The 19,422-nt window shown below is 38.6% G+C and overlaps 1 protein-coding gene across 5 annotated transcripts in view; it reads left to right on the plus strand.

Moving 5' to 3' along the window:
• The first annotated feature begins 1,312 nt into the window (after positions 1–1,312).
• Positions 1,313–19,422, plus strand: part of LOC123833270 (serine/threonine-protein kinase Sgk3) — a 118,135-nt gene continuing 100,025 nt past the window's right edge. For 2 of the 5 annotated variants that reach the window (XM_045861390.1, XM_045861388.1), the window contains exon 1: positions 1,318–1,608. The gene's annotated coding sequence lies outside the window, so the exon portion shown is untranslated. Of the gene's footprint in view, positions 1,609–1,738; positions 1,884–19,422 lie in introns of those variants that run through there. The other 3 variants (XM_045861395.1, XM_045861394.1, XM_045861391.1) reach the window with 3 other exon arrangements.

Here is a 19,422-nt window from a genome sequence, read left to right on the forward strand (position 1 = left end):
TTAAAGGGACTTATTTAAGAAAAAGAAGAAAACCAAAACTATAAACAGTAAAATGTCAGAAAAAATATATATCTATCAACAATTGAACCTAAAAAACAAACTAAGCAAACAAGCAGAACAGAGACAGAATCATAGATACAGAAACATTTTGATGGTTGCCAGATGAGAGTGGGGTGGGTGAGAATGGGTAAAGAGGTGAGGGGATTAAGAAGTACAAATAGGAAGTTACAGATTAGCCGTGGAGATGTAAAGTACAGTATGGGAAGTGGAGTAGCCAAAGAATTTAAGGCACATGCCCTGTGGACATGAACAATGGTGTGGGGATTGCCTGAGGGAGTCAGGGGTGCTGGGTGGAGGGGGGCGGCTAAAGGGGAAGATCAGGACAACTGTAATAGCATGATCAATAACATAATTTAAAGAAAAATAAAATGTAAGGAAATGCCCCCTGAATTTAAGGAAGCCACACATAAATTGCAGTTCCTCTAATTACTGTTGGAAGTTTGTTCACAGTTATGTGGCAAATTCTTTAGAATTATATAATCTGAAGTATAGATCATGGCTTCAGACTCAAGCATGATATGCACTTGGGAATCTAAATAGTCTATCTTCAAGTCATATCGGATAAAGCTTGAATTGCAGTAGTGTCGTGAGGCAAAATCCTCCCCAAACCCACTCTAATTCAAAATCCAATGTAATTCTTAGTTCTCTATTCACCTTCAGTACCTCTCTTCATCTTACCTAGACTGAAAAAAAGAAGAGACAAATAAGTGGGTCTAAAATGCATCCTCTGTATTTAAAGAATAACAGTTGAATAAAGAGTTGTAGTATGTGCCCTCACCTGACTTGGAGATTAATGGATATGAGAGAAAAAAAAAAGAGTCGAGTTAGAAAAAGGAAATTTCTCTGTGCACAGGATCCGCCAATTTGTGACAACTGTATAAACACAAAGGGCAAAACTCTGTCGATGATGAAGTAGGAAACTTCAAATAATGCTAAGTGAAGCATAGTCGTTGCTAAATTATGCGATACTTATGATGTTTATTTGAATCCTATGAGTTTCGAGTGCACAGCAAGCCACAGGCCCACCAGGCCATTCCTGGGGGTCCAGCGGTCGTGCTCCCTACACGCACCAGGGTCATTTAACCGGCTCCCTCACGCTCTTCATGGGCCCCACGGCAGCGGTCAGGATAAGCTGAGCGGCGGGAAACCCCTAAGAGTCTGAGCCTCTAGGGGGGATCCACCGGTGTCCCCTGAACTTGGCGCACACGTGGGGCGGGGACCCCGCCTTTCGCGGGTGTCCTCAGGGAAGAGGAGCAGAGCTGGAATCCGCGGAGGGGGCGCGGTGGGCGCGGTGGGCCTGAGCACCGGCCACCCACCCTGCGCTCCGGACCCGCACCCTCGGCTCGGAGCCGGCGCCTTCCCGGCGCGCCGTCGGCCGCCCACTCGCCTCTACCCCGCAGCCCGCGTACTCTGCGGAAGAAGCTGCAGGCAGCCGTGACGCGTCAGGGAGGAAACGCCGGCGCCCGGCGGCCCTGCCGGGAAGGAGGAAGCGCGAGTGCGCCCGGCGCCCAGCGCCTGCCGTGTTGGGAGATAGCACCGCGGAGCCGGGTAGGTGCGGGGCAGCCTGGACCCGGGGCTGGCGAGCAGACCGCAGGGGCCGCGCACGTCCGGCCGCCGGCGGAGGCTCCCTGGCGGGAGAGACGGGGCGGGGCGAGGAGTTCCCGGGCCTCGACTGCAGCCTGCCCTCGGAGCAGACGTGCCTTTCCCGGGTGCCCTGGCAGCTCCCCACAACCCTGAGCCCGGAAACCTCCGAGTTGATCAGGAGGGAAAAGTACTCCCGCCCAGCCCCGACTCCGGGAGTTTGTACGCTTTGTTTCCTTGAGGTGAATTCCGATTCTGCTTTTTGATTCCTACACCCACGATTGGTGTCAGTGAAGGGGCATCGCTAATTAATCCGTGCACAGCTACAGAGAGCGGAGGGGCCGGGGACCCGGAGGGTGGGGAGACCCCGCCTGAAGTGGGAAGTGGTTGCGGGTCACCTGCGAGGACGGGATGGAGGAGGCCTCGGGAGTGGAGAGAGTGGGAGTCCCTAACCTGTTATCCCTGGCCTGTAGTCTCACACTTAAGTGCGTTGCTACCCTTCAAGTTCTCTGTGATTTGAACTCTTCTATCAAGTGAATTTGACTATTGATTCCCACAGTTTTCTTATTGGTATGTACTATATAGAAGTGCTTTGAGATTTTTTAATTTGGTCATTTTTCGTGGTGGTTACTTGGAAAGAAAAAAGAGAAAGAATTTGTCTCTTGCGATTTAAACTCTTTATTATTTAATTTTACACAGTGATTTCTGAACCAAGAATAGAATTTCGACCCTGCACAAGAGACGGTATAGGGTCCACTTGAAATGCAGGAATAAATGCAGAGAACTTTCTGAATGTTTATCGAGGTAAAAAAAAAAAGTTCGAGTGTTGTGTATTTTCATTCTCTACTTTTGCCATTAGGTTGAGTAATCACCCAGCTAATCTGAAAGTGCCTTATTTATTCAAAAAACACTTTGATAGCCCTTACTATGTGCTGAACTCGTTATGAGTGTTTTATAAATATTAATTCAAAGTGTTAACTCAGATACTAAATTATAGCGGTTCTAGCAATGAAGCACTGCTGTGCGTTCTTCAGTTCCCCAATGTCACTGCAAAAAACTAGAAACAAGAGAGGAAGTTTCAGACTTTTTGTATTGCTGATGCCTTCTGGGCCCTTGGCTACCGCTCTCTTAGAGACAAGCCACCACCCCTCCGCTCCCTGGGGAAGGTAGTCTGGAGCTACCCCCTCTTTTGGACTCTTCCTTCCAAATTTCAGCCAGCCAGATCCTTAGTGTCTTCTACAAGATTGTCTTTCTTACCTGCCATCGTGCTCCTGTTAGCTAACTCTGGAGAGACCAGAACTTCCTTCTTTTTTCAACTGCCACTACATGGAGCCTAATTTGGGTTTTAAAAGGAGTTTTGTTCCTAATCTGTTTGACAGTTGATCTAACAGGTCAGGTTGAAAGTGAAATGCACTGTAAAATAGAAACTTTTTAACCTTGTAGGTGTCCATTTTGTGATTAGCAGATATATAGAGAAAATATTTTTCTAGAATCAAGTGCCCTCTTTAAAGGAGAGCCTTGGCCTGATAGTCAGATTAGTGAAAAAAATAGACATGGTTCTTGTTATTATGGTGTTATGAATCTAATGTTAAGATATGCACATCATACTAGCTTTCTGAATCTCTCTTTCATATATTTACATTTCCAGGGAGATGATTAAATGAGACTCTAAGCCTTATTTAATAGGATTATGGAGTGTCTTCTGGAAGCAGGAAGGCTCACTTTCCTCTGATACAATTCATGGCACAACAGACATTAGTGGATTTCATGAATTCAATTCAACCAAATGACAACTAACACTTTCAAGGCTTACAAAGCGCTTGCAGACATATTTAGTTGCTCTTCAGAGAGACCTTTGAGGTTGGTAGCCACAGTGAAGAAACTGAGGCATAGAAATGTTAAAAATCTTTGGCCAGTACTGCATAGCTGGTAAGAAGCAGTGCTTGAATAGAGAGCAGGTACGTGGACAGTGCCTGGCACATGCCAGCCTGTAATAAACATTTGTGGAATGAATAACTCCAAATGACTTCATATTTCTTGCTCTTTCAAAACATACAGCTCTCAAATACCCTAATTAATTTGTGCCTAAAAGAAATCCAGGCCTAATCCAATGTCCTTCTGTTATTTTAAACAATACCTATCTGATACACATATTTTCTGTAAAAGGGATGAGAATGCCCTTTGGATTCATTTCTTAGGATTTGTCATCTCTGGTTTTTGAAAAAGAGAATAAATTGAATGTTTTCTCTCAAACATTCTACTTTTTCCCTCTGATCTGGAGAGAGTTTAGATTGGACACATAGTTTTAGGGTTTATGTTGACAACTTTCTTACCTACCCTGCTCAGTTAAGGTCATTTTTATGGACTACAAATCACTCTAGGTTTTCCATGAACTCAATTGAACTACTTAGAATGCAGTCAAGTTCAAACACAATGATCCTACATATTGTAATTTTTTGAAGCATCTGACATTACTACTGTGTTTTTCAAAATGTTGCAGTTACTTTAATATAAATCATTTTAAAAAAACAAAAATGAAAAAACCTTCAACTATTTATATCCTTTAAGTATAACTCTCTGTGATCTAAAATATGTGACCTCCAGATGGAAAACCTTCAATTAGAGAAGAAAATATGCCCATTACCTGGTGGGAGAAATTGAGAACGGAAAAAATGGGAGATGAGATGGCTTTTGCCATAAGAGAGATTAGGTGGAAGAAACCCCCTTATCGAAGTCACACTGAGTCATCTGCCTTTCAACGTTCTTTTGTATGGGGGTGGAATAAAATACTTTTGAAACCTGCCTTGTTTCAGAAACCACTTTACCTTTTCCAATCCTCATGTTTTCTCCGTCTCTCTTTTTTTAAATTCATGTAAATTACTGACTAAACTGCTGATTCATGAAACTCAAATTATGTAACACGTTATTCCTTTTTTTTTTTTAAATTCCTGACAGAAACAGCTCGTGCATTATTTTAAGGGACTGAATGTCTGTTTTCCTTTACCTATTCTATTCTGTACCATGACATCTTTGTTCTCATTTCGCCTTTTTACCACCTTCTGTTTCATGGAGAAAAGTGGTAAATGTAAGAGATGCTGATTTCACATCTTGTAGTTTATGGCAAAGTCATTTTAATTCAGTACTAACTTTGAGTTAATTGTCATTGCGGAGGAAGACAACATAGAAATCAGATGCTGAAGGCTGATTCAGAACATCAGCCAGTAAAATTTTATTGCCTGTCTGAAGCTGAGCCAGGGTGTTTTCAAAGGGAACAGTGTATGGTCCCCTTGCCCCTGTCCAACTTCTCAGGGCCTTTCCTGTTTCCCACATGTCCTGAAAATGTGCCTTAGTTTACCTTCTTGTAGCCACTATTTCTTCCATTATTAAAAACTCAAATCTGTTTGCCTTGGGTGGGGTTGGCGGGTGGATGAAAGAAGGGTGATTACATTAGGGGGATTGTTGTAAGGTGAGAATTGATAATATGTAAGATAGGAAGTGAAATAAGAGTTGTTAGTGAGAGCTCACCATGGAGGGTTCATGCAGAGTGCTGCTTTGCCTCTCCCAAGGGGACCAGAAATATAGGGATCAAAGCAAGTCTGGGAAGGATTAGAGATATCTATTGTCATATGATATTGGCAGGCAGAGTTCTTTTGTACCACCAAGTGCAGAATTGTCATTATAGGTATCTGTTTCTTCAGCCCACAAAATGTGTTTGTTTGCAGATAATTAAAATGTAGAGAGCTGGTTTCCTGGCTTTAAACTGAGAGTAAGGAAATTTAACAGGCTTTCAGTTGGTTGAGTAAAAGCTTGCATTTTGTACCTTTTAAAGCCTTACTCTTTTGAATCTGCCTGTGATGTTGAGATGTCATTCTTTTCACGTTTTGTGATTTTAAATAGCCAACATTGTATTTACATGATGTATAGTAAAAATATGACTCAGGTTAATTCCTACCATTCAGGTTCCTGATATATTTGCTATGCTGGTCAGTACCAAACATTTTTTTCCTATAGATAAAATGGACTTCATATATATTCACATATAAAATCTGACTAAGTAATGGACTAGACAGACAATAGGCTGCTGGATGAAATGTCAAATACAGTGGGGCTTCACTAGAACTTCACTAATTACTTGCTTGAGTTCAAAAATGAGAAGAAACTTTAGTTATTTATCTCCCTGTTTTTAAAATAAATATAAATGAAAGTTAACTTAAAATGATCAAACATAATATATATAGATAGAATCTCTAGATAGACTATGTAATTTCATTCATATGTGTGTGATATATATGACCAGCTAAAAGGGACTATAGGACTATAGGGATCATATCCTCAGTTTCCTGAGAAAATGCTATATATGTACACCTTTTATTCCCATTTTTATTTTTAGTTTTGTTTATTATGTTTTCTAAACATTATTTTTAATTACAAAGGTATGCATGCTCTTAAATTCAAGCAGTTGAGAAGCACATAAAGAGAAAAGTCCTCTCCATCCTAATCTCACCCATGAAGATAAAACCACTGCTAAATTTTTATATCTTTTTAGATTTTTCCCCATGCTGATATAAATCTATATATCTGTAAATATAGAGAGTTTTTTTTCTTTTTCCTTTTTTTTGGGGGGTGGAGAAAGAGGGAGCAAAAAGAGGGAGAGGGAGAGACAGAGAATCATTGATTTGTTGTTCCACTTATTCATGCATTCATTGATTGATTATTGTTATGTTCCCTGGCTGGGAATCAAACACACAACCTTGGCATATGGAGATGATGCTGGAACCTACTGAGCTATCAAGCCAGGGCCACAGAGTTTTGTTTTTTAGTTTTGAAAATCAGAATCACTGTATATAATTTTTCCTTTTGTTTATTATTTTAACACTTTATCATGGAGATCTATAAATCTACACCATTAATTTTGACAGCTGCACAGTAGTCCACTTAATAAATTATCCATTTTCTTTTTTTCATTTTGTATTTTTCATGCTATTACCGTTGTCCCAATTTTTCTCCCTAGCCTAACCCTCATTCCCATAGCTGGTCCCCACATTGTTGTTCATGTCCATGGGTCATGTGTATATGTTCTTTGTCTAATCCCTACACCTTCTTTATTCTAGACTCCTCTTCTCCCTTCTTCTCCCCTTCTGCAGATGTCAATCTGTTCTGTTTCTATGCCTCTGATTCTATTTTACTCATTAGTTTATTTTGTTCATTAGATTTCAGTTATAAGTGAGAACTTTATGATATTTGTCTTTCATTGACTGGCTTATTTCACTTAGCATAATAGTCTCCATTTGCATGCATGCTGTCCCAAAAAGTAAATCCTTTTTTACTGCTGCATAGCATTCCATTCTGTATACAAACCACAGCTTTTTCATCCACTCATCTATTGATGGACACTTATGCTGCTTCCAAATCTAAGCTATTGTAAATAATGCTGCAATGAACAGAGGGGTACACATATTCTTTTGGATTGGTATTTCAGGATTCTTTGGATATGTTCCCTGAAGTGGAGCTCTTGGGTCAAAGGCAGTTCCATTTTTAATTTTTTGAAGAAACTCCATACTGTTTTCCATAGTGGTTGCACCAGTCAGCATTTCCACCAACAGTGCAATAAGGTACCCTTTTCTCCATATTCTCACCAGCACTCGTTGTTTGATGATTTATTAATGATAGCCCCTTTGACAGGTGTAAGGTAATATCTCATTGTGGTTTTAATTTGCATTTCTCTGATAGCTAGTGATATTGAGCATTTTTTCATATGTCTATGGGCCATGTCCTCTTTGGAAAACTGGCTGTTCAGGTCCTTTGCCCATGTTTTAATTGGGTTGTTTGTCTTCCTGATGTTGAGTCATGTGAGTTCTTTATATACTTTGGAGATTAAACCCTTTCCTATATATCATTGACAAATATATCCTCCCATACAGTGGGCTTCCTTTTCATTTTGCTGATGGTTTCTTTAACTGTGCAGAAGCTTTTTTTTTAATGTCATCCCATTTATTTATTTTTTCCTTTGTTATCCTTGTTCTAGGAGATATAATGGCAAAAATATTGCTATGTAAGATATCTGAAATTTTACTACCTAGGTTTTTCTTTAGCATTTTTATGATATCATGACTTATGTTTAAGTCTTTTATCCATTTTGAGTTTATCCTAGTGTATGGTGGGAAGGTGGTAATCTAGTTTCATTTTTTTCTTTTGTAAGTACTAGTATAGTTCTCCCAACACCATTTATTGTAGAGACTGTCTACTCCATTATATACTCTTGCCTTCTTTGTCAAACATTAATTGACCATAAAAGCATGGGTTTATTATTTCTGGGCTCTCTATTCTGTTCCATTGATCTATGTGTCTGTTCTTACGTCAGTACCAGACTGTTTTGATTACAGTGGCCTTATAGTAGAGTTTGATATCTGGCATTGTGATCTCTCTAACTTTTTTTTTCTTTCTCAAAATTGCTGAGGCTATTTGGAGTCTTTTTTGGTTCCATATAAATTTTTGGATTATTTGTTTTAGATATGTGAAATATGCTATTGGTATTTTAATATGAATTGCATTGAATCTATAGATTGCTTTGGGTAGTATGGACATTTTGATCATGTTAATTCTGCCAATCCATGAACATAGTATATGCTTCCATTTATTTGTATCTTCTTCAGTTTCTTTCTTCAGTGTCCTATAGTTTTCTGAACACAGGTCTTTTACTTCCTTGGTTAAATTTATTCCTAGGTACCTCATTTTTTTATTGTTGTCGTTGCAGTAGTAAATGGAATTGTTTTCTTACTTTCTCTTTCTGATAGTTCATTATTGGTGTATAGAAAGGCCATCAATTTCTGAGTATTGATTTTGTATCCTACTACTTTGCTGAATTCATTTATTAGGTCTAGTAGTATTTTGGTGGAGCCTATAGGGTTTTCTATGTATAACATCAAGTCATCTGTGAATAATGAGTTTTACTTCCTCCTTTTCAATTTGGATGCCTTTTATTTCTTCTCCTTGTCTGATTGCTGTGGCTAGGACTTCCAGTATTATATTGAGTAGGAGAGGTAAAAGAGGATATCCCTGTCTTGTTCCTGATATTAGAGGAAACACTTTTTAGTTTTTGCCCATTGATATGATGTTGGCTGTAGGTTTTTCACATATGACCTTTATTATGTTGAGGTATCCCTCTATTCATCCTTTGCTGAGAGTTTTTATCATAAATGGGTGCTGGATTTTACCAAATGCTTTTTATGCATCTATTGATGTGATCATATGATTTTTATCTTTTGTTTTGTTTATGTGATGTGTCACATTTATTGATTTGAGAATATTGTACCAACTTTGCATCCCTGGGATGGATGCAATCCATGATTTAAAGTATGATTTAAATCATCAAAGTAATGCAGTTTTAAAGAAAAGGAGGGAATAAGAACCACCGGTAAACCTACCAGTCATTAATAACCACTATTAGCATTTTTTAGTATATCTTTCTAAACTTTCATTTGTGTGTCCATATTCATTTTTTCAATACCACTTAATCATGGTGTATGATCTTTTTAATGTATTGCTGGATCCAGTTTGCTAATATTTTGTTGAAGATTTTAGCATCAGTGTTCACCTGGGATATTGGCCTATAGTTTTCTTCCTTTGTTGTGTCTTTACCTGGTTTTGGCATTAGGATAATACTGACCTCATAAAAAGAGCTTGGAAGCCTTGCCTCTTCTTTTCTTTTCCTTAAAAAAAAAGATTTTATTTGTACCTAGAGAGATGAGAAGGGAGAGAGAAAGAGAGGGAAAGAAACATCAATCTGTGAGAGATATGTCAATTGGTTGCCTCTCACATGCCCCCCACTGGAGACCTGGCCCAAAACCCAGGAATGGGCCCTGATTGGAAATCAAACTGCAGCCCTTTGGTTCACAGGCCAGCGCTCAATCCACTGAGCCACATTAGCAGGGCATGTTCCCTCTTCTTGAGTTTTTGCAACAATTTGAGAAGGAGAGGTGTTAATTCCTCTTTGAATGATTGGTAAAATTTGTTTGTGAAGCCATCTGGTCCAGGACTGTTTTTTGCTGGGATTTTTTTTGGTTATTGCTTCAATTTCATTAGTTGTTATCAGTCTGCTAGGTGTTCTGCTTCTTCTTGATTCAGTTTTGGGGGATTATATGATTCTAGAAATTTATCAGTTTCTCAGGTCATTCAATTTTTTGGTGTATAGTTCATAGTAAATTACCCATTTTCTGCTTCTATTATTTTTATGTTCACTCTTTTGTATCTTTTAAAGTATGTTTAAATTATCAAAGTAATGCAGTTTTAAAGAAAAGGAGGGAATAAGAACCACCAGTAAACCTACCAGTCATTAATAACCACTATTAGCATTTTTTAGTATATCTTTCTAAACTTTCATTTGTGTGTCCATGTTCATTTTTTCATGCCATTTTAATTTTTTTGCACTCTTATTGATAGCTTTATTTATAAATGAGATACACTTCTGAATAATAAAGTCTTCTATTTAAAATTTTTCTTTTTTTTTAAAGATTTATTTTATTTTTAGAGAGGGAAGGGAGGGAGATAGAGAGAGAGAGAAACATCAATGTGTGGTTGCTGGGGGCCATGGCCTGCAACCCAGGTATGTGCCCCGGCTGGGACACTTTGGTTCGCAGCCCGTGCTCAATCCACTGAGCTACGCCAGCCAAGGTGAAAATTTTTCTTTTTTAAGATTATTTTATTGTTGTTCCATTACAGTTGTCTGCATTTCCCCCCCACCACTCCCCACCACCCCCTCCAAACCCCCCTCCCTCCCTTGCTTCTACCCTCCCCCTTGGTTATGTCCACATGTCCTTTATAGTAGTTCCTCAAAACCCTTCAATGGCATTTTAAATAATTTCTTATGAAGGCTTGCTTTGTTGGTTGGAGAATCATGTTTACATAGCCAACAAGCGTCATTGATTTCATGAACTTTTAAACCAGGTATTTTGCTGTGTTTCCTGTCTATCTGCCATACCCCAAGCCTGGATAACACTTGGAAATTTATACTAGTGCTCATAAAGGGGATAAGTTGAGGGTGTGTAAAGGGACGGACCCATTCAAATCAGCATAAAGCATATCTCCTAATGTAGGTCGTCAATGTTTGTATGTTAAGTATATCTAAAATATATAATAAGATATTTAAGAAGAGAAGTAACAATGTTGATATATAAGTGATTGTGATCACTAAAGGAAGAGCAGAAAATCAGTAATACACTTTAACAAGGAAAAAGTGTTGAATTTAATTAAAATCAGAACAGTTAACCTTGACATATTTTGAAATAGTCTCCTAATAAGTACATTTTTTGAAATAATTGGGTAACAATGGTAGAAATAGGTGACTTTGACATTTCTTGTGATCCTCATATATTATAGGTTGTCTCAGAGTTAGTAACAGTTGGCTTCATATAATTTCATGTATGTAACTCCCTAGTTATAATGCCACCAGTTTCTCCAGACAGCATATGCCTGGGCTAAAATCTCCCCACCCCCTTTTCCTTCTCTCACTGCGCGTATGCATGAGCTGTTGCCTGCTCTCCTCTTATATCCTTTTGTGGCCTTCCCTCCTTTTCTGAGAGTTCAGTCACCCTTTTAACCTTGGTTTTTACCCCTCTTCCAGTTTTTGCTTTAAGAAAATTTATCTGTCCTTTGTCTATACAACTCCTTCATTTTGATCTTGAGCAAAAAAGATAATAATCATGGTGGTACAGAAGAGCAAACCTTTAATAAGGGAAAGGAAAGCTTTCAGTTTGGGAGGAACGGTAGGCATTATAAAGAACTAGTGATTTCAACCTTCAGAGCCCTTGAGAATACCCAGTAATTCATTTCAAAATTTCCACAGAACTTTCCACCCACCTCCTCTTCTCTAAAATAAGCTATATTTTTTAAAGCACTGGCATGTACAACACAATTTAAAACTATAATTTTTTGTTCATGTCATTGCAGTAGCATTGTTTTGAGCTTATTTTTTTCCCATTGAAGATGTTAGCCATATTATAGATTGACTAGAGAGTGTTTTGGTCTTAAAGCCAACTCCTAGTTAACACCCACTATTCCCTTCAGAGTGGACATCCAAAGTTCTAGATATCTGGTTTGAAAACAAATCTTTGTTATGAAGTTGAAGAATTCGAAGAAGGCAATCTTAAACCAAAGATTAGCAATCTTTGAGAAGTCTTGCATTAAGATTCCAAACCTTTTCTTCCCAGATTTCCATCAGCAAAGATAAGCACTGATGAGAAGCATAGATTAGGCATCCATTCTTGGAAGTCAGAAGAAGCAAAACTGTTTCATAAGAGGCGAAGGTGGGGAATGAAGCCCAGGGAGCTGACTTCATACCAGCTTCAACTCACCTGTAAAGGTGCTTTGGCCAGACATGAACTCCACACCAAGACAAAAGCTACTTAAACTGCACTGACACCAAAGGCCTATTTTTTAATAAACTAATGAAAAAGTTTTTGAAAAGACATTTTTATTCAGCCTCCAAATGACATGGTGCTAAAATTCATGATGGCTTAAACATGAAAGTTCTATATTATTTGCTTATTTAAGCTGGGATTATTGTGAATAAATATTCAGAAGTTAAGACTTTGTTATAATTTAAAAAATGTTTCTTACTTTTGTAGTTCTAAGTGCACATAGTTGTGCATTGTTGATATTTTTTTAGTCCATTCTGATATGAGTATCTCTTTTTTCTAATTGTTCTTTTTACCCTCACTTTTTCTTGTAAATATTTGGTTTAATTGTTTTTGTCTGTAAGGGAACAATGTTTTTTAAATTAATGAAAGATAAGCATACCAATGTTTTAGCAGGCAAGAATTTTTAAGAGATTTATAAGATTCTGTCCCCCTTTCCCCTTGAATTTTGTGTCCCCTTTAGATTTCCTTTATTCCTGATTTTCATTAACATAAATTTATTTCTGTTTCTCCTTTTAAAAATTCACTCAGGTATGAACAAAATCCCCGTCCCACTAAATTTATTTGATGCTTTCATTGGATATTTTAGAGTTAGGAATTTGCTTTGGAGATGAAGAATATGTATAAATTGTTACCTCTGTATAGAAAAACAAGGGAAAATAAGAGTATATTTTTGCTTTGTTTGTCTAAGCATAGAGATTCTCAGGAAGGTCACAGAAGAAATTAAGTTTATCTAGTGGGCAGGACCAGGAAGGTACTGGGACTAGAGGTGGTGGTGTCTGCTGTCAGAGAGCACCCACAAATTGAAAGAAAAAGCAAAGAAATGAAAGGGCTGTGGCTTTGGCTCTGAGGAGTCTCGAGCACGGTACGTGAGGATTATGACAGCGTGGAGCAAGTTGGAGATGAACCCAGACCACGACACTCTGTTGCAGGCTGGATTCTCTTTGTCACTGTAGTCCATGAGGAAGCCATGGAAGAAGACATCCATGACAAATTTGCAGAGTATGTGGAAATAAAAAATATACACTTCAACCTGGGCAGGCATACAGGATACCTGAAGGGGTATACTCTAGTTGAGTATGAAATATACAAGGAGGCCCAGGCTACTATGGAATGACTCAATGACCAGGATTTGATGGGACAGCCTATCAGCATGTACTGGTATTTTGTTTGGGTGCCACCCAAGGGCAATAGGAGAGGTGGCAGAAGACACAGCAGGAGGCCAGACCAGAGGCACGGCTGACAGGTCCTCTGTTGTCCAGGTGTTCTCTCCAGAGATTCCATTTGACCACGTAGCCTTGGAGGAACAGAGCTGGGGGGAACTCACTGTTTATAGTTAATCTCTTACCCAATTGCTTAGTGGGGTTTTTTTTGAGTTATGAATAAATGTCCTATTGTTTTCTATATTTAAAATTCCCTTACTGCTCTAACATTGCAAGCTCTGAAATACTATTTACAGGAAGGCAGCATGGGTCACTGTGAAGATACTTCTCCCAGTGACTGAATTCTGTGTGAGTTTCTACATTACACATAACCTCAAGTCTCAAAGGGTTAAAGTAGAAACACTGCATGGTATTTTTTTTTCTTAGAAGCTAAGAGAGAAGTGGGATGTTTTCAGGATATTAAAGAATAATTATTCTGTTCCTATATGTACTCCATCCTGAGCAAATGGATGTTACAGGAATGTTTCTTTTGTTTCTCCTGCCCCTGCTGCCATGATTTTACCTCCAGCTGTCTAAGGGCTTAACTCTCCTATTGGGGCATTCTCCCAGGTCCTCTTTCCCTGAGGGAATCTATACAAAGTTCTTGGTGCTGACTTCAGAAGCCAAGGATGAAGGTACCTTGGAGATGATCTAGAGGAGCATCGATGAGGCCAAAGAGGTAAAGGATGTGGATGAGGCTGAGAGGGACTTTAGTTAGCGTGGTGGGAGGGAACCAGTACCACAAACCAATCAGGTAGTAAGATGTTTAGCAGAGGATGAAGGTCAGCAGACAAACATGGGGGGTGATTGTCTAAGAAGTAGCAGAGGACAAATCCACCAGCAGGAGCTGGGAATTTTAAAAATATACTAAAATTCAGAATCATTTAGCTCCTGACATGAATATAGGGTAAATTGATAGGTGGGCAGCAAGATGGAGCTCTCCTCCTACAAGGAAGAGAATGCCACAAGACTACTTCTGAGAATGCCTTCCTAGCTTGGGATTATATGTCCCCTTTCCCCCAGGGATTATGACAAACGTGCTGGAGAAAACATTTGATTGAGGTGCTGTGTTATATGAAGCTACTGTCTACTTTAAGACTTCATGGTGTCCCAAGAGTAAAGGAGAAGACTGATCACCTTTTACCTTAATCCTTGCCCAGCTAACCCAAGTTCAGACAATGGCTAGAGGTTGTTTGGAATTGAAGGCATTCAAGAAAACTGTGCAGCATCAGGTACTAGAAATACAGTTAGGATCTTACTTTTGGTTTATCTGGCAGGTAACTATCAGATAAATAAATCAGGCTAGAGGCAATAGTTTTATGGTATGGATTAGGGCCTGGGGATTGAAGACTTACCCTCCTTGTCAGGAGACAAGACACACTGAAGACAGTGTGGCTATAGCAGATGGTCATGGCAGTCAGAGTTAGCAGAATGGGCAGCAAAAGGTGAAGAGGTTATAGGTGGTCTCTTACTATGAGCCTTGAAACTGCCTTTGGTGACACTGAGTGAAGGGGTGTGGGTAGTATGGAATAAGAGCTGCCGGTATAAGGTTGAAGACTATTGAACTGGTCCTTTTCCACCTCCCCGCAGCTAAGCCACCAATGTCATGCTATCTCTTCCCAATTCACCCTTGATTCTGTGAAAAACATGGCAGTGCTGAGTTAGGATTCTCCCATGGCGCTAATATTAAAAAGGTTAGAAATGTGTCTTAAAAATCCCTATATTCCGTTTAGGCTATGGAGATAATCATGAAATTTGTTAAATCCTGGGACTTAAAGAATCCTGCCTTTTCAAGTACTCTTCTAAACATTGTCCTTTACAGAAAGTGAACAAGCTAAAAATCGGTCATGGTGGCCGAACCAGGATTTAGAACCAAGGTTTGCCTTCAAAGCCAACTCTCTATTGTACTCCTGCTTTATCTCACTATTAATCTTCACACATGGTCTGTAAAGTGGACTTTAAACTCAATGAAGATAGGGATTGAGTATCTGTCTATTCACCACTGCCTCTGGTGATCAATAAATACGTGTTAGATGAATGAATTAAACACATGAGGTCTAGAGAGATTAAGCAATTTATCCAAGTCCACACAGCCACTCTTTAAATTACAAGGCCAGATTCTCTGATTCCAAATCTTATGCACTACAAACTAAGATCCTACAGAATACTGAGCTATGTGTGTATCTTGGGCAGGGATTTGGGGGGTGGAGGGTATAGAGGACAGAGGTGAAATAAGAGTTTTTGTTTGTTTTGTATAAATGCTGAGATCCTACATGAATGAAGGTAAAGCTAAACATTACACTTTATAAAAGGATATCTCTTCCGCCTCACCAACATTTTCAGATGAAATGATTTTTCTGATGTGTCTGTGATTAATCTTGTGGGAAAAAAAATCTTGTGTAAAATGGGTGCTGCTAAAATTTTAGGGCATTTTGCAGCCTCTCTGGAGTTACCTTTAGTAAAATTCTTATGTACAATACAATAACTATAATGGTGAAACAGTGTTAAATAATAAAATTTAACATTTTCCAAATGCTCTTTGCTGCCTCTCCCGCTTTTTGATAAATTGCTGAGTTTTTGGTTTGAATCAGTAAAGAATATTTTTCAGGTTTGAGCTTCAGAGTTAGTACCTTCATTCAGGTCAGCTAGATTGAGTCACTATTAGTTTGATAAAAGGCAAGCTGTGTAGGTCAAATTCCTAGGTATAAGGCATTTGGAAAAGTGATTTCAGCAGTCATGAGGGACTTTTAGGAATGGTGGATAGTATCAGCCATAGACATACAATTTTATGAAATGGTTGGAGTTATGATCAGGCTACGCTGGGCTAGTTGGGCATTGGTCTTTCCTCTTTCTCTATCTTGAGTCCCTATATTTCTGGGGTTTAGGGATTTTAGGGTGTTTTTTTTTGCACTATGCCTAGAAATACATCACACTATGAGAAGAGGTTTAAAAATAGGTCAGGCTCCTGGACTTAAGTTTGATCCATAGCCTTACTTCTGCCTCTCTTTTCCCTATTTTATGTGCAATTTACCATCTAAAAATCTTTTCAACCACTTCTCATATTTGAAAACTTGAGCTTACAAACTAATGTCTAACTACCTCAGTACTCTTTCATTACACTAATAACACACTTAAATTTTTTTTTTACTTTGTTATTTTAAATACAACATATGGGCAATGCAGAATTATACAAGAGGACACTAATTTGGAACCAAAAATAACATCTTTTGCACATATATCATAATGTTACCACCAGTTTGTCCCTGAAGCAAATGGAGATTGTAACTATTAATCAGGTTGCCAGGCTCTAAGACAGAATGAAATTCATCTGTGTCATTATGTTGTAGCCCACGGATTTCAAGCGATTTAGCCAAAGTCATATAGCTAGTTAGTGGTAGAGCCTAGACTCAAAACAAACAAACAAACAAAACAAAAAACAAAGCAAAGTAAAACAAGCAAACAATGCAACAAAAACAGATTTCTAACTCCAAGTCCACACCTAAAATTTGCTTCATGTAAATAAACCCAACTATAATTACTTTTACACAGAGGCAACAAGCTGCTTTTTAAGTCTTGGGGTAGCAGAGGTCTTATATGCAACATGCTATTGGAGGATATATATATAAAAGGTCTGTCTGGAAAAAGTCCTGCTATTGTTAATATAATGAGAACGGTTTGCACGACATTGATGTAACCTGGCAGCCAATGAGAGTGGACTGGAATGTACATGAGTGAACAATGATGTACTATTCAGTGGGGGCAGTAATGCCATTAAGTGAGTGTAGTGTGTGACCTTCACATTCAAAATGACAGAGTAGAGCAATGAATCTGCATGAGATCTTGCATTAAGCCTGAACATTCCTCCACAGAAACTATTTTGATCATTCAGAAGGCCACAGCCATGATTGGCAGCTTCATTACAACAACAAGCCTGCTCATGCATTATGTCTCATACAGAGTTTTTTGGCAAAACATCAAATCATCCAGGTGACTCAGCCCCCCTACATCCCAGATTTGGCACCCTGTGACTTCTGGCTTTTCCCCAAACTGAAATCACCTTTGAGAAGAAAAAGATTTCAGACCTTCACTGAGATTCAGGAAAATACAATGGGGCAGCTGATGGTGATTGGGAGAACTGTGTGAGGCCTCCAGTTGCCTATTTTGAACGGGCTGAGGTGTCATTGTCCTATGTATAATGTTTCTTGTATCTTGTATCTTCAATAAATATCTGTTTTTCATATTAAAAACTAAGTTTATCTGTTTGGGATTGGGTGGTGATTACTGGGTGGTTAGAGACAAGGGTGGGAAGCAGACTTTTCACTCTATCTCATATTTTCTTGGTTTTTGAACCATGTGAATATGTAAGCCATTGCAAAAGTAATTTTAAAAATCATGTCTGTGGGTTCCTTGACTGTAAAAAAATAGGTCTATTTCTGTTGTCCCTTTTCCTCATGTCTTTAGTAAAGTTGTTGTTTCAAATCTTTTTAAAAGAATGGCTGTGTGGGGTAGGAGGTTGGGGAACTGGGTGGAAAAGGTGAAGGAATTAAGAAGTACAGATTGGTAGTTACAAAATAGTCACAGGATGTAAAGTACAGCATAGGAAATGTATTCAATAATATTGTAATAACTGTATGGTGCCAGGTGGGTACTGAAAATATTGAGGGAACACTTTGTAATGCATATGGTTGTCTAACCACTGTGTTGTATACCCAAAACTAATGCAAAATAATATTGAATGTGAACTGTAATTGAAAAACAAAATTTAAAGAAGTATCTTAAAAATAAAAAGAATGCATGTGTAGTCTTGCCTCAAAGGACCAGTAGTATTTTGCAGGCATATTGACCTGACCTGGCGCCTCAAGTACTGTGACTACGATTCATTATGAAACCTTCCCTTAGGAAATTTGATATTGCAAATGGGGCCAAGCCTTAAGTTATTGTTGGCTTATTCGAAGAACCATTTAATTGAAATTATCTGCAGTAGTCTGCCAACTGGATACTGAATTGTTTCCTAATAAAACTGTGAGATAATAGCAACATAATCATTGCAAAGTTAGTTGCAATGTTATTTTGTATCTTATTACCATGGTTATAATTTACCTACTTGATATTTTGTTAGTTTGGTGCTTTTAGAAAATAAAGGTTGGTTTACTTTTATTAGTTAGATAATTCTGTTCCTTTTGGTACAGAGTAAACCAAATAGTCTCTTTCATCAGGATTTTTTTTATAAACTTCGTCTTTTTAAAGATTTATTTTTTATTTTTTTTATTTTTTAGAGAGGGAAGGGAGGGAGAAAGAGAGAGAGAGAGAAACATCAGTGTGCGGTTGCTGGGGTCATGGCCTGCAACCCAGGCATGTACCCTGTCTGGGAATCGAACCTGCGACACTTTGGTTCACAGCCTGCACTTAATCCACTGAGCTATGCCAGCCAGAGCCTAGGAATTTTTTTTGTGTGTGTCATTTTTGACCTGTATTTTACCCTGAGGAGAGCAAAGGGAAAGGAACTAATATTGAGTACCTACCCTGTGCTGGGTGCTTTAGAGACATTATTTTATTAAATACTCATAATAACTCTGTGGGGTAAGCGTGGGGGTTAGTGAGGTTTCAAAGGTAGCCATGTGTGGCCAACACAGGGGAGAGCTGATTTACAGAAGGCCCCGAGGCTTTGAGAAGGAGGTAAAGGCTGACTCCTCTCTAAGCCCCTGATCAGAAGAACAGGCAGAATTGATTAACAGATTACTTATTACCATCTGCTGATGAGGCAGTGGTTAACTGAGTTTGAAAACTGGCTTTTCATTTTTACTTTATTATTCTGGAATTATATTAATGTTGTAACCTAGAAACTGTTGCCAGACTTCAAAAAGAAAGATCACTGAAAATGTTTTAAATATTATATATGCTTGCCTAATAGAAAAGGGCTTAGAATTCTGAATTTAGTTGCTAAATGTGTTCAATTTTTTTCTGAAGTATGCCTTTATATTTTTAAATTTTTTATTGTATTTTTTTTCTCAAACCATATAGTTCCCTTATACTTCCCTCCTCACTGCAGTCACCACCCTGTTGTCCATGTCCATGGTCCTTTTTCCTTTTTATTCAGTCCTTCAGCCCCCTCCACTGCCCCCTCACTGGCTGTCATCCTGCTCTCTATCTGTGAATCTGTCTATATT

The sequence above is a fragment of the Phyllostomus hastatus genome, unplaced genomic scaffold (genome assembly GCF_019186645.2).
Source record: "Phyllostomus hastatus isolate PE091 unplaced genomic scaffold, TTU_PhHast_1.1 phas_scaffold_21, whole genome shotgun sequence".
In the NCBI taxonomy this organism is placed as follows: domain Eukaryota; kingdom Metazoa; phylum Chordata; class Mammalia; order Chiroptera; family Phyllostomidae; genus Phyllostomus; species Phyllostomus hastatus.